We start from the raw sequence: 13,180 nt of genomic DNA on the forward strand, positions 1-13,180 counted from the left end.
CAGCTGCAGCGTCGCGCAGCGACGAGGCAGAGTTGGGTTGGCCAGGGTCGTGGCTGCCGACGGCAAGTACGTCCGTTGGCGTTAAGCTCCGCGGCAGTGTTGAAATACGTCCGTGGTGGTTTAGTTCTGCGTTGCTGTTCATCGTTTTTGTTATTAATTCGTAGCCAAGACTTGTGGTTAGACTCGGTTGATCGTTCCCGTTGCGTTTCTTCAAGGAAGGAAGGAAGGAAAATGTAAGTTCCTATGGGACCAAACTGCTGACGCCATCGCTCCCTAAGTTTACACACTACTTACACTAACTTACGCTAAAAGCACTCCGTCTTCAGGCCACGAATGGCCTTAACGGGACCACCCGACCGCCGTGTCATCCTCAGTGGAGGATGCGGATAGGAGGGGCGTGGGGTCAGCCCACCGCTCTCCCGGTCCGTATGATGGTATTCTTGACCGAAACCGCTACTATTCGGTCGAGTAGCTCATCAATTGGCATCACGAGGCTGAGTGCATCCCGAAAAATGGTAACAACGCATGGCGGCCTGGATGGTCACCCATCCAAGTGCCGACCACGCCCGACAGCGCTTAACTTCGGTGATCTCACGGGAACCGGTGTATCCACTGCGGCAAGGCCGTTGCCAGCTTACGCTAAGGACAACACAAACACTCGTGCCCGAGGGAGGACTCGAGCCAGCCGCTGTGGCCGAGCGGTTGTAGGCGCTTCAGTCCGGAACCGCACTGCTCCTACAGTCGCAGGTTCGAATCCGGCCTCGGGCATGGATGTGTGTGATGTCCTTAGTTAGGTTAATTAGGTTTAAGTAGTTCAAAGTCTAGGGAACTGATGACCTCCGATGTTAAGTCCCATAGTGCTTAGAGCCATTTGAACTATTTTTGGAGGATTCCAACCTCCGATGGAGGGAGCCGCGCGAATCGTGGTAAGGCGCCAGACCGCGCGGCTATCCAACGCGCCTGCCAGCAGGGTTCGATTAAGTGTTGAATAGCGTAGTTGTAACGTTTATTTCTAGCTTAAGAAGACAACGTCGACAGGCCACGCCCACGATAAGAAGCTGTGTGGTGTTGCCAAGGTGGTTGACTGCGAGAACTAAGACAGCTTCGTTGGTTGCTTAGCTTCTTGGTGAAGTTTCCCATCGTATTAAGGTGTCGGTACGACTGCGAATTGTTAGTGCTATTCTTCAACTGTGTGCGACTTGTTTATTTCCTTGTCTTGTTTTATGGTGCGGCCTTTGAGAGTTATTGCAAGGGCTGGCTCCGACAACAGCTGTGCTTGATAACCGTCGTGTTGCTAAGGAGAATTAAAAACGCATGTCCACCGTAGTAAAGTAACCCAAAATGGTCCGTCGCGTTGGTACGTTGTGTTTTTTTAAAACCTAAGCTTGGACCGTGGAATTAATAGACGTCCCTGTGCTGCGTTGTGTGGTCAATACTGTGGCAGTGCAGGACGTTGTATGGTCAGCGCATCCGTTGTATTGTTCGTTTGCATTGGCTCTAAAGTTTGTATGTTGCCCTTTGGGCCGGTTATATTGCAGAGATTTTTCTTTGAAGTAGCGCGCTTTGTTTCTGTAGAATAGTAAAGTGGAGCAACACCGCAGTTAGTAAATTCTGAGTAAGAGAGCTTGACCGCAACTGATGAGCTGGTTACGGTCACACGGGTGTATTTAGCATTGTTTTGCGCAGTGCCTTATAGTGTCCGCACGGCTACAGCCTGGCCAGGAGTCGGCCTCGCTTGCTTGGCTACGCCCCGTCAAGGTTAAGCTATCGCATTGCACTTGTGGCCCTGTGGGCGTACGGCGCGTCTGGATGACAGTAGCTTATTGTTTGAGTGTAGTGGTCATTGAGCTTGGCCAGTATTAAGGTTGTTGTAGTAAGTTTTAAAAGGCTTGTATCTAAAGCTGGGCCTTGTTAGCTTATGTTGGTCATCATGCGCTTAGCCACTGTTAAGTTTAAGTTGTACGAACGTTGTAGCTAGAGCTTGACTGTTTTGCCTGTCATTTGTGTGTTTGATGGTTTAAACCTTACCCTAGTACTGAAGATGCCTACCGCCATTTCTTGTTCCTTGTTTTGTGATATTCACGCTTATCGTGTGGCTAAGTACTTGAGCTTCGGGCAGGGGCCACACCCATTGGAGCTAAAAAGGGCCAATAAAAATTTGACTGTTCCTTGGAAGCTTAAGCTGTTAAGCCTACTGCTAAGCTTGCGCTAACTTACTTCCAGGACGGAGGTAGTGATTGTGGTCTTAGTCTCAGGAACCCTGTCGCATCATGTTGAAAAAATGGTTCAAATGGCTCTGAGCACTCTGGGACTTAACATCTGAGGTCATCAGTCCCCTAGACTTAGAGCTACTTAAACCTAACTAACCTAAGGTTCAAATGGTTCAAATGGCTCTGAGCACTATGGAACTTAACAGCTGTGGTCATCAGTCCCCTAGAACTTAGAACTACTTAAACTTAACTAACCTAAGGACAGCACACACATCCATGCCCGAGGCAGGATTCGAACCTGCGGCCGTAGCAGCAGCGCGGTTCCGGACTGAGGCGCCTAGAACCGCTCGGCCATCCAGGCCGGCATCATGTTGCACATTTGGCCAGCATTGAAGTCCAAACACCCGATCTTGCGGGAGGTCTTCGTGGGGGGTCAGCCAAGGTCCAGAGCTCCGCCAGGACCGAAACGGCGTTCGCTTCCCGTCATCATACAGCGGGCGACGGGTGTTGAACATCCGGAAGAGCTTGATTTTTAACTGTTAAAATTCATTTAAAGAAATTAAAAATATTGATTCCATTCCCGTCTCGATACAAAGTAATTCAGTTCTCCAGTTCTACGATATCGGGAAAAATCCGATGTAGGAGCATAAGCGAACTCAAGTTTTCGTCGGATGACGTGTTTCTTGTGGAGGAGGTGCAAGACTGAATGCGATCGATGGCTTAGCTTTTTCAGGACTGAATTCGGAAGCTTGTCAGGAGACGTTGAGGGAAACTATTTAGTGGTATGATGTTACTTGCAATACCGTTCCTTTTTTCAAAAAACAGCTTCACTTTCTGACTCGTCGTCATAACTGTTCCGTAATATAGTTTGGCTCCTATGCCACCAAGAGGATGTTTCAGCCTTATTCTCCAGCAGCGACCGTCCTAAACGCTCAACTGGTTGGTGTTGCTGTGAACGTAACTGGAGAAATGTCACTTCTTATTGGATTTGTACCGGGCGAGTAACGCCACTCCGAGCCTCTATACAATCTGATGCAACCTTGATAGCTCCGATAATTACTTCAAGCTTCTTTACTTATTTTACGGCACAGATTAGTAAGCTGCAGGAAATTAGAAATTTTTATCAAAACTCATTAACAGTCCCACAGACAAAATCAAGCCATGCCAGAGACAGGGACTGGTGCAAGAAGAGAGCCGTTATGTTGCGAGCGGGTGAGCCCCTAGACACATTATGAGACCGTAGGTCGAATGAGAATATGAAATCAGCAGAACAAAGACTGCAATAGGAAACCAAAGGAAGCGAGGAAAGCACATTCGTTAGCTCACAAGGTATTGTGCTAGAAACTGCATCCCTCACATGAGAACAAGCAGGGAGGAACTGACAAATCAATTAACACCTTGTTAAGCAAATATAGCAAATAAGGAACACGCATGCGGTCATTACAAACCAAGCCTCACGTCGTAGCTTCAAGACGGCTCCTAAATACTACAGCCTTCCAGCTATTATGAGTTAATCATTGGGATCACAGTATAGCCCTCGGTTCCATGATTGCGATACTGTAATGAATCTATGTCATAGATGCTTCAGCACATTCTGTGAACTAGCCGAAGATACATTAGAGATGACGGTCTTCAGCTGATGAACTTCCTGCTGCTCGCCACCTACAATCTACTAATGGAGAAACTGACTGTCTTTAGACAGTACCACATCACAGTGTGCTGCCAGCACTGAAATTAAACTCAGAAGCCAGCAACAGGGCCCCTTGGGGTCCACGTTCCTATTCAACATCCAGGCGACCCCGGGCACTGGAACCTAAAAGGGGGGGGGGGGGTAGAGAGGAGATAAACTGACCACCACATGACTACCGACACCAGGTACACCGCTGATGGGCCATCAAGGGTCTTCATAGAATTTGAAGTGGGACCGAGGACACTCCAGCAGCCAGCACGAGGCCACCTTCGCCCTGGCCGGTGGATGTTCCTGGTCGCCGCAACATACCGCGGCGACGATATCGCTAACTGCTCGCCTAGACTTGCAAACGCTGAGCTGACCTGCCGGATGTCAGCTAGAATCCAACACAGAGCTGAATGAAGCATCAGCCAAGGCTGATACGGAAGAACGACTTGTAAACATTGTGAATAATATCTTACTGATGTTGAAGACGTTTCACAGGTTCGCAACTGCTATCCTGACTTCACACAGCGGTGTCACCATTCGGCCTCTCCTTACTTCTATCGAATGCACTTTGTTTACCTGATGAATGATGGGAGTTTGGCTTAATGACTGACATGATTATGGTAAATATCTAAGAGAAATTACACACAAACACATCATCGATATGCATATTTCCAAACGCAATTAGCAGAACAAGGTCGTTTACTTTAAACAGTGACTTTATTTATTTATTTACACGTCAAGTTACGTAGCACCAACTTGAGGAGCAAATCTCCAAGGTCATGGAACGTGTCGGTACATGAAATTACAACATAAAAGTAATAACAGATAAAAATAAAATGTTTATGAACTCGAAAAAAGTCAGTCCATAAGTTTAAGGAAACGCAATCAATAATACAACAAGAATCAGCCTAATTTTTCAAGGAACTCCTCGACAGAATAGAAGGAGTGACCCATGAGGAAACTCTTCAGTTTTGATTTCAAAGCGCGCTGATTACTGCTAAGATTTTTGAATTCGTGTGGTAGCTTATTGAAAATGGATGCAGCGGCATACTACACACCTTTCTGCACAGGAGTTAAGAAACTGCGATCCAAATGTAGGTTCAATTTCTGCCGAGTATTAACTGAGTGAAAGCTGCTTATTCTTGGGAAGAAGCTAATACTGTTAACAAGACATGACAGTAAGGAAAATACATATTGAGAGACCGATGTTAAAATATCCAGACTCATGAACAGTGGTCGACAAGAGGTTCGTGAACTTACACCACTTATTGCCTGAACCGCCCGTTTCTCAGCCAAAAATATGCAATTAGAATGGTAATAGTTACCCTAAAATATAATACCATACGACAAAGCGAATGAAAATAAGCAAAGTAGACTAATTTTCGTGTCGAACGATCACTCATTTCAGATACTGTTCGAATAATAAAAATGGCAGCATTAAGTCTTCGAACAAGATCCTGAACGTGGGCTTTCCACGACAGTTTACTATCTGAACACCTAGAAATTTGAACTGTTCAGTTTCACTAATCATATGCCCATTCTGCGAAATGAAAACGTCAGCTTTTGTTCAAAAAATGGCTCCAAGCACTATGGGACTTAACATCTGAGGTCATCAGTCCCCTAGACTTAGAACTACTTAAAGCTAACTAACCTAAGGACATTACACACATCCATGCCCGATGCAGGATTCGAACCTGCGACCGTAGGAACAGGAGTGGCCCCAACACTGATCCCTGGCGCAACACCCTCTTGACCATACCCCACTCAGACCCCTCATCACAGCCATTCTCAACATTGTGAATAATGACCTTTTGCTGTGTGTTGTTAAAGTGAGAGGTGAACCAATTGTGAGCTACTCCGCGTATTCCATAATGGTCCAACGTTCGGAAGAACATTTTGTTTAACCCATCCGGTACCTCGCAGACAAAAGAGAATATAGCATTTTCAGTTGTTAAACGACTTCTAAAGCTGAACTGTACGTTTGATAGCAAGTCGTGTTATATAAAATGATCAATTATCCTTACATACACAGCCTTTTCAATAACTTTAGCAAGCACTGATGGCATAGAAATAGGTCTAAAATTGTCTACATTATCCCTTTTTCTCTTTTTATAAAGTGGCTTTACTCTGAGTACTTTAGTCGTTCACGAAACTGAACGATTAAAGTACTCAGTAGTAAAGCCACGTTATAAAAAGAAAGGGATAATGTAGACAATTTTAGGCCTATGCAGCACGGTACTTTAATATTCTGCTAGGCACTCCATCGTAACCATGCGAGTCCTGTCTTCAGTGATTTAATTATTGACTAAGTCTCCCCCTTGTCTGTATCACAGAGGAGCATTTCAGACACCAATCTCGGAAAGGCATTTGCCAAGGAAGTTCCCGTAGAAACTAAATTTTTATTTAATTCACCAGCAATGTTCAGAAAATGATGGTTAAATACTGTACATATATCTGATTTATCAGTAACAGAAATATTTTTACTACGAACTGACATTATATCGTTAACCTTGTTCTGCTGACCACACTCTTCTTCACAACTCGCCAAATCGTTTTAATTTTATTCTGTGAATTAGCTATTCTATTTGCAGACTCTTTGCCTTCCTAATAACATTTCTAAGCACCTTACAATACTGTTTGTAATGGTCTACTGCAGCTTGATTGTGACCTACTTCTTACATTTTGATATAATTCCCGCTTTGTTTTACACGATATCCTTATCCCACTAGTCAGCCACCCGGGCTGCCTATTACTGCTAGTACCCTTTTTAAAACGATGTAATGGAAAGCAACACTCAAAGAGCATGAGAAATGTGTTAAGGAAAGCATTATGTTTATCATCTATATTATCAGCACTATAAAAAGCCTGCCACTCTCGTTCCTTGACAAGGTTTAAGAAACTCTCTGGTGCTGTTGGATTAACTTTCCTACTTAGTTTGTAATTGTATGGGACATTTATTTGAGTACAAAAGCCTTTTAGTGTTAAAATTTGTGCATCATGGTGTGAAAGGCCATTCACCCTTTTACTAACAGAATGCCCATCTAGCAATGAATAATGATTAAAACTATTGCCTATGGCTGTGCTGCTGTGTGGAATTAAAAGTGTGAGGTTGTTTTTCTTCTGACAGTCTGTACAACACTGTTGTACGTTTGTTGGGGGCTGCGATTCTGCTTGATCACATCCAGTGTCTATTTCCTTCACACACTTCACGCTTTGACCTTCTAGATGCGAAGATGTATTTCCTAACAGTAAAGAGGTGATACCTTGATTACAATATGAATCAATTTTTATGAAGTGACCATACATAAAGTAACGAAAATGGGCATTACACGTAACTTTGTCTGTTGTAATTGTGGATGCCGTTATACAAAGGTCTCTGTCACAATGCAAACGTAAAGCAAAGCATAAAACAAGAATATTTTCTGAACTGGATAACCTACAGAACAAAATATCCAGCACAGGACAGTGTTCAAAACACACAATGAGAAAAAAAATCGGAAACAGATCTGATATTTTTAAAGGAGGCAAATTTTCTAAAAATTTTCTTGGAAAACAACAAAACAGTTTAAAGTGTAACCACACGTATTTGATAATGACGTAGCATGCTATGTGTGAGGTGGTTCGAGAGCTCTACTGACAATTGATGCCACTCCTGACAAATAAAGGTACAGAGGAATGGGAGATGCCTTGGGGGCGGCTGACAGATTGTTTGTCTTTCCGATGCATTCGAGGACCTCGCTGACCCGTCCTTGCTTGATTATCTTTCATCATCATCATCATCATCATCATCATCATCACGCATTTAGCTCTCGACTTAGCGAACTACAAACCTGATACAGTTTGAAGCTTGTGATTTTCGATTGTCCTGGTTGTGTTACGGGCAATGAGCATGGTGACAGGGTTGTGACCTCACCGCTTCCAAACGAACAGGCTTTTCCTTCAGGATTTGCCAGCCCTGGCTGTTCCGCTCTATGTACTGTCGGAATTTCTTCCTCTTCCAGCTCCAGTACCGTTGGCCATTTTCACCTGTAAGCATGGCAGGAGACCCTCACAAGTCGCTACCAGCCGATTCACGAAAAATTCCGTAACCTCAGCACTTCAGTGCGGACGGGCGTCGTTGTCCGGCGAGATAGCGCCTGGACCAGTCACAATTATGGTGTCAGTACCTCGACTCTGCAGCTTTCGATCACCAACAAAAATTTAAAGCTAGGTGCTGCTTCTGTATCCCAGAAGGGCTCTACTATCACCAAACTGGTCTGTTTTCACGTTCTTCCTATGACTATAGCGATTACCACTTCCCACCCAAACTAATGTGCGACGAGAATCGTACTGAAAACTGAAGAGGGATTTATCTTAGTAGCTATAGTAGTAGTAGTAGTAGTAGTAGCAGTTGTTGTTGTCTCTTATTCATCTGTGGATCATTTTTACAAAGATTTGCAATTTAAGAACAAAAAAAATCATAATTCATGTTACAGGCATTTACACACTTACAGATCTAGTTAGACAAGGGTGGGGCCGTGACCTTAAAGTACGAAACATTCCTGCATTTGCCTGACGTAATTTTTGGAAACCACGGAAAACATAAATCGGATTAGAAGACCAGTCTATTTAAACACCGCAGCCTCATTCGGTTTATCTCTAGCATAGAATACAGTTTTGTTTGCACATCATTACAAATAAGATATTTAATGCAAGAAGCTGGAACTACACTGTTCATTCAGTTCCCCACAACAGTCACTGCACAACTACATACTCACACACACACACACACACACACTATCTGCTGACATCAATACCATGACGATGCTGTTTGGTTTCTTTTTTGGCTATCGAAGCTTCTAATCTGATACTCTGAAAAGTTCAGTCCCTCTATAAGGGACGAGATGTTGAGCTCAGAAAGAGGATAAGATGTTAGTACTATTCATTTCAGAGCTTCGAAGGAAGGTTTTTCAGAAAAGAAAAAAAAAGTATCGCGCGAAAATGTGTTGTGAAATGGAAGAAGAGTATATTGTCATGTCCTAATGTTACGATTATTTAATAAATCCCTGCTCTATGTTACCTAAATAATCTTTCAATTTATGGCGTCCCCTTATGTTGTCATGAAAACCCCTTATCAAAAATAATTAATTTTGTAAAATCTATTAATATACTGAATCACAGACAATATGCGTCATACAGACAATTTATGGTAACTGTATTAATGAGAATAGTTATCTATGATTTTTTAATAAATAGATATATAGAGGAGACAATATACGCTCCCCTTCTCTTGTTCGTCATCTCTCTTGTTTAATTAGCCATATCAAGTCTGTTGCCGCATATGTAATGAGTTAACTGTTAAAACTGATAAATGTTTAAAACTAGTTATTCTATTTTATACCTTTATTCCACAGTTTTGTGTGCCCTCTGTCAAATACCTGTTTTATTTCAGCATTCACAGCAGGCCGACGGCAAAACAATCTAGCAGCGCCTGATCGACCAGATCGCCGCCATTAAGCGATGGAATTGGATTTAACCTTTTTCTTTCCAGCAGCCCTCATATCAGCCCGACAAACAGTAATACCGATTGCAGTGCCTGTGTTATTCTGATTACAATGCAAAGTTCCTTCGTAAATGCTTGCACGTCCAAAAGAACACTCACTGCAGCGACCACAGCCGTAACGAAACACATCAAATGAATTCGCAATTGCGAATAAGGACTAACATCCGCTGTAGAATGGAATGACGACAGTGAAAATTTGTGCTGGGCCGGGACTCTAAAACCTGGATTTCCCGCTTATCGTCAGCGGTCGTCTTACCATTTTTTTCCCTCATTTTGTTCGATATAGTTCGTGCCGGTCTGGGCGGACGTCACAAGACATTCGTTCAAGTTGATCGTTGATTCCTTGACTCAGCTTTTTTTAATTTTTTTAAATTATTACAGAGAGCATGCAGCCCTCTGACCGAACACGCTGAGCTACCGTGCCGGCGATTTGGCTATCCGTGCACGACTAACGGCCACACCCAAACTTCCATATGTCGTCAACCATGCGTCAACGACCCGTACTCGTACATCCATTACGTATATTCCCGCGCAGGTTCGACGTTGTACTTGAAAGTCGCTTGTCCGGTATCGATAGATAAATACGATATTGCAGGGCTTGTGTTATTCTGATTACGATGCAAAGTTTATTTGGACTTGCACGCATGCAAGTTTGGGTGTGGCCGTGACTCGTGCACGGATAGCCAAACGGTAAAGCGACCGCTCGCCATAAGCAGGAAATCCGGCGGGTTCGAGGGCCGGTCCGGCACAAATTTTCACTGTCGTCTTTCCATTCTGAATTATTCGCAATTTCCATTTCATTTGATGAATATTAATACTTCCTTTCACAGGACTAGGCGGACCTGACGCAGCCATTATTTTATCGTTTTTTCCACGTTAAGTGGACTCAAATAGTTTTTTGTGATGCTGGCCTGTCTACGTGTAACGAAGAACCGTTACAATTATTTTCTCTGCTAAATAGTATGAGAGCAACTAAATGATGACTGTAGTTAATCGAAACTGTTTGCTGTTCAATTTCGGCGAGAGATTTCACATGGAATTCTGGGTTATAATGTCTGTCTACGACGTAGTGTGTTACGACTAGCCACAGATGTGGCTGATTTTAAAATCGTGCTCTTATGTTAGCTAATGCAGAAAGTATTAATAATTGCAATAATTCATTTCAAGGCTCAGTGAAATAATCCTGTAGCATGTTAGTAAACGGCACGTTACGTATGTAGGATCGAACTCAACGAAAATACATCAGCCGCAGTTTCTATTAATGAACTTCAACTACGGTAAACCTAAAAAGCTAAGTAATAACCAAAAGTAATAATCAATAATCATTAAAACATTTTCTCATTAACAATAACATTTTAAGAGACATTAAAACACTGGCGCCCAACATGGGGCAGCTAAATTTCTTATAACAGATAAATGTGCACTACTGTATGTGATAACATCACATGGTGTATTAATTACGTATATTTATGTTTTTTTCATGGCTATTGAACGAGACCACATGTGGGAAGAAACAGCATAAACTGATAGGAATATTGAAACCAAAAGATTAATAAATACCCAGTACAGACGGCAGTGTACAATTCCGATCGCAGTATAGTGGCAAAGGTGTACGTACAGGAGGTATCTGGTACATGTATTGTAATCCTTAATGATTGTACAATAATAACTCACTTACCTGTATTGTGTTGTTCACGTATTAGTGTTGTTTTCTTTTCTTTGTGTAGAAATTTGTGTATTTTGTCTTAATTACTTGTTGTTTTAAGTGTGACTAAACTATGGATAAAAGAAACAAGCAGATAGACCAGCAATTTAACCAAGGCTTAACTGCGACAGAAGTTTTGCATGAATCTGACACAGATAATTTATAGTTAAGATTAACGAACGTAAAGTAGACAGGCAACATAGTGTACCTGTATGTTCGCCTTTTCCTCGCCCATTTGCGGAATTGCGCAAGCTTGAGGAGCGTGATAAAGAACGTGAATGGGCATTAGAAAAACGCAGAAAGGAAACATTAGTAGCCGAGGTACAGAAACTTTGGATGAAGGCTTAAATAAAATAAGTGTTCAAGGAGTTAAAGGATGCGTATAAGGACTTGCCAGAACTAGCGCAATCCTTGTCCACACAGTTTGAAAAAATGGCTCTGAGCACTATGGGACTTAACATCTGTGCTCATCAGTCCCCTAGAACTTAGAACTACTTAAACCTAACTAACCTAAGGACATCACACACATCCATGCCAGAGGCAGGATTCGAACCTGCGACCGTAGCAGTCGCGCGGCTCCGGACTGAGCGCCTAGAACCGCGAGACCACCGCGGCCGGCACACACAGTTTGAAACTTTGAAAACTGGTCACTTGGCAGTGAAAGAAAAAGTAGACACATTAACCGAAAAATTCGAAGGGCTTGTAATCGATGTTAATAAAGACGCAGAGAAAAAATTTACCGAAGAAACTAAGAACAAACATTCTCAGTTACAAAATTCATTATATACGAAAGATACAGAGTGTACAGACCGTGTCGAGGTTCAAGTGAAAGCAGTGATACCCGTTTAACAAACGAACTTCACAGTAACAATGTTGGCTATGCAGTTGAGTCGAACGGCACTGCTTATAAACAGAAGCGAATCAACACGCTGTGGCAGCGTGGCGCGACAGAATGTTTTGCTGCAAATCAGAGCCCAGTAGCTAGTAGTAAACGTATAACAAACAGTGAAGTACCGCGTGATGACATGTACGGAAATGCACGAAGCTTTCCGTGCAGTTGCAGACCACAGTATGCAGGTACATCAGAATGTAATAACTTTACAGAATATACTGCTAAACAGGTAATTTTTACTGCCTTTATAAATATTTTCTTTTATTGATTTCTTTAGTCTGAAGGGTCCTTGGTCTGTAAAATTACTGTCCTGGTCACGGCGACAGATGCAAATCTCCATTCCTTCAGTTGTTTTAGTTATTGTTCGGCTACCGGACTTGTGTGTGGAAGCTTTACATGCAGGACACGCTTCGTTACTAAATAAACCTGACCATGTGTCCAATAAAAATACGTGTCTCGTATACTTTCCAAATATTAAAAGTCGTACAGCTGAAAAGCAGAAAATGTCGCTCTGAAGTAATAATAGCACAAGCCAAATTACTTGGTTTTGTAGTCCCTTTAGCACGTGAAACACTTCCCTATCAGTGCCTAAACTCATCCAGTCTTGTGCTGAACAGTTAACCTCGTTTTACATCCATAATGAAGTAATCATTTCTACATAGCATTTTCCCATTCACTAAACAGGTGATCACTGATCACAGAAGGATTTCATGTACGTTCTACTAGCAACATGTTCGTCCACAAAAGTTACTAATTAACGAACTGTTTCAACCATAAATCTCACAACTAATCCTGTACGCGTTTTTGCGAAGTAAGAGAATTGCTACACTTTTCTCCTATAAACCGGCGCTAACACTTTCAACTATTAATTATAGTTTCTAGCAGTTTCTTCATACTGTTTATTCGCGGCGCTGCTGCGTTGCGCTCGACCGCTCCGTGTTGAAGCCCAACAACGACTCTAGTCTCTATCTACACACCAGCTCGGCGCGTGACCGGTAACGCTGGGACATTGTTGACGTTTAGAGCAAGATAGTGCTCCCTCCAGAGAAAATGCGCGTTCCGCTTCGAAAATTCCGGGAGGCAGCGATGAGGACTACAATGTCGCTACATCACAACACCAAAGAAAGCATTACTCCTTGAAAATCTGTGTTCC

The 13,180-nt window shown here is 42.8% G+C and overlaps 1 protein-coding gene and 1 pseudogene across 1 annotated transcript in view; both read right to left on the bottom strand.

Moving 5' to 3' along the window:
* Window positions 1-13,180, bottom strand: part of LOC126094274 (uncharacterized) — a 285,093-nt gene that overhangs the window by 241,990 nt on the left and 29,923 nt on the right. The gene's annotated exons all lie outside the window — the stretch shown is intronic.
* Window positions 514-631, bottom strand: LOC126098962 (5S ribosomal RNA; annotated as a pseudogene).

This window comes from Schistocerca cancellata, chromosome 1, assembly GCF_023864275.1.
Source record: "Schistocerca cancellata isolate TAMUIC-IGC-003103 chromosome 1, iqSchCanc2.1, whole genome shotgun sequence".
NCBI lineage: Eukaryota > Metazoa > Arthropoda > Insecta > Orthoptera > Acrididae > Schistocerca > Schistocerca cancellata.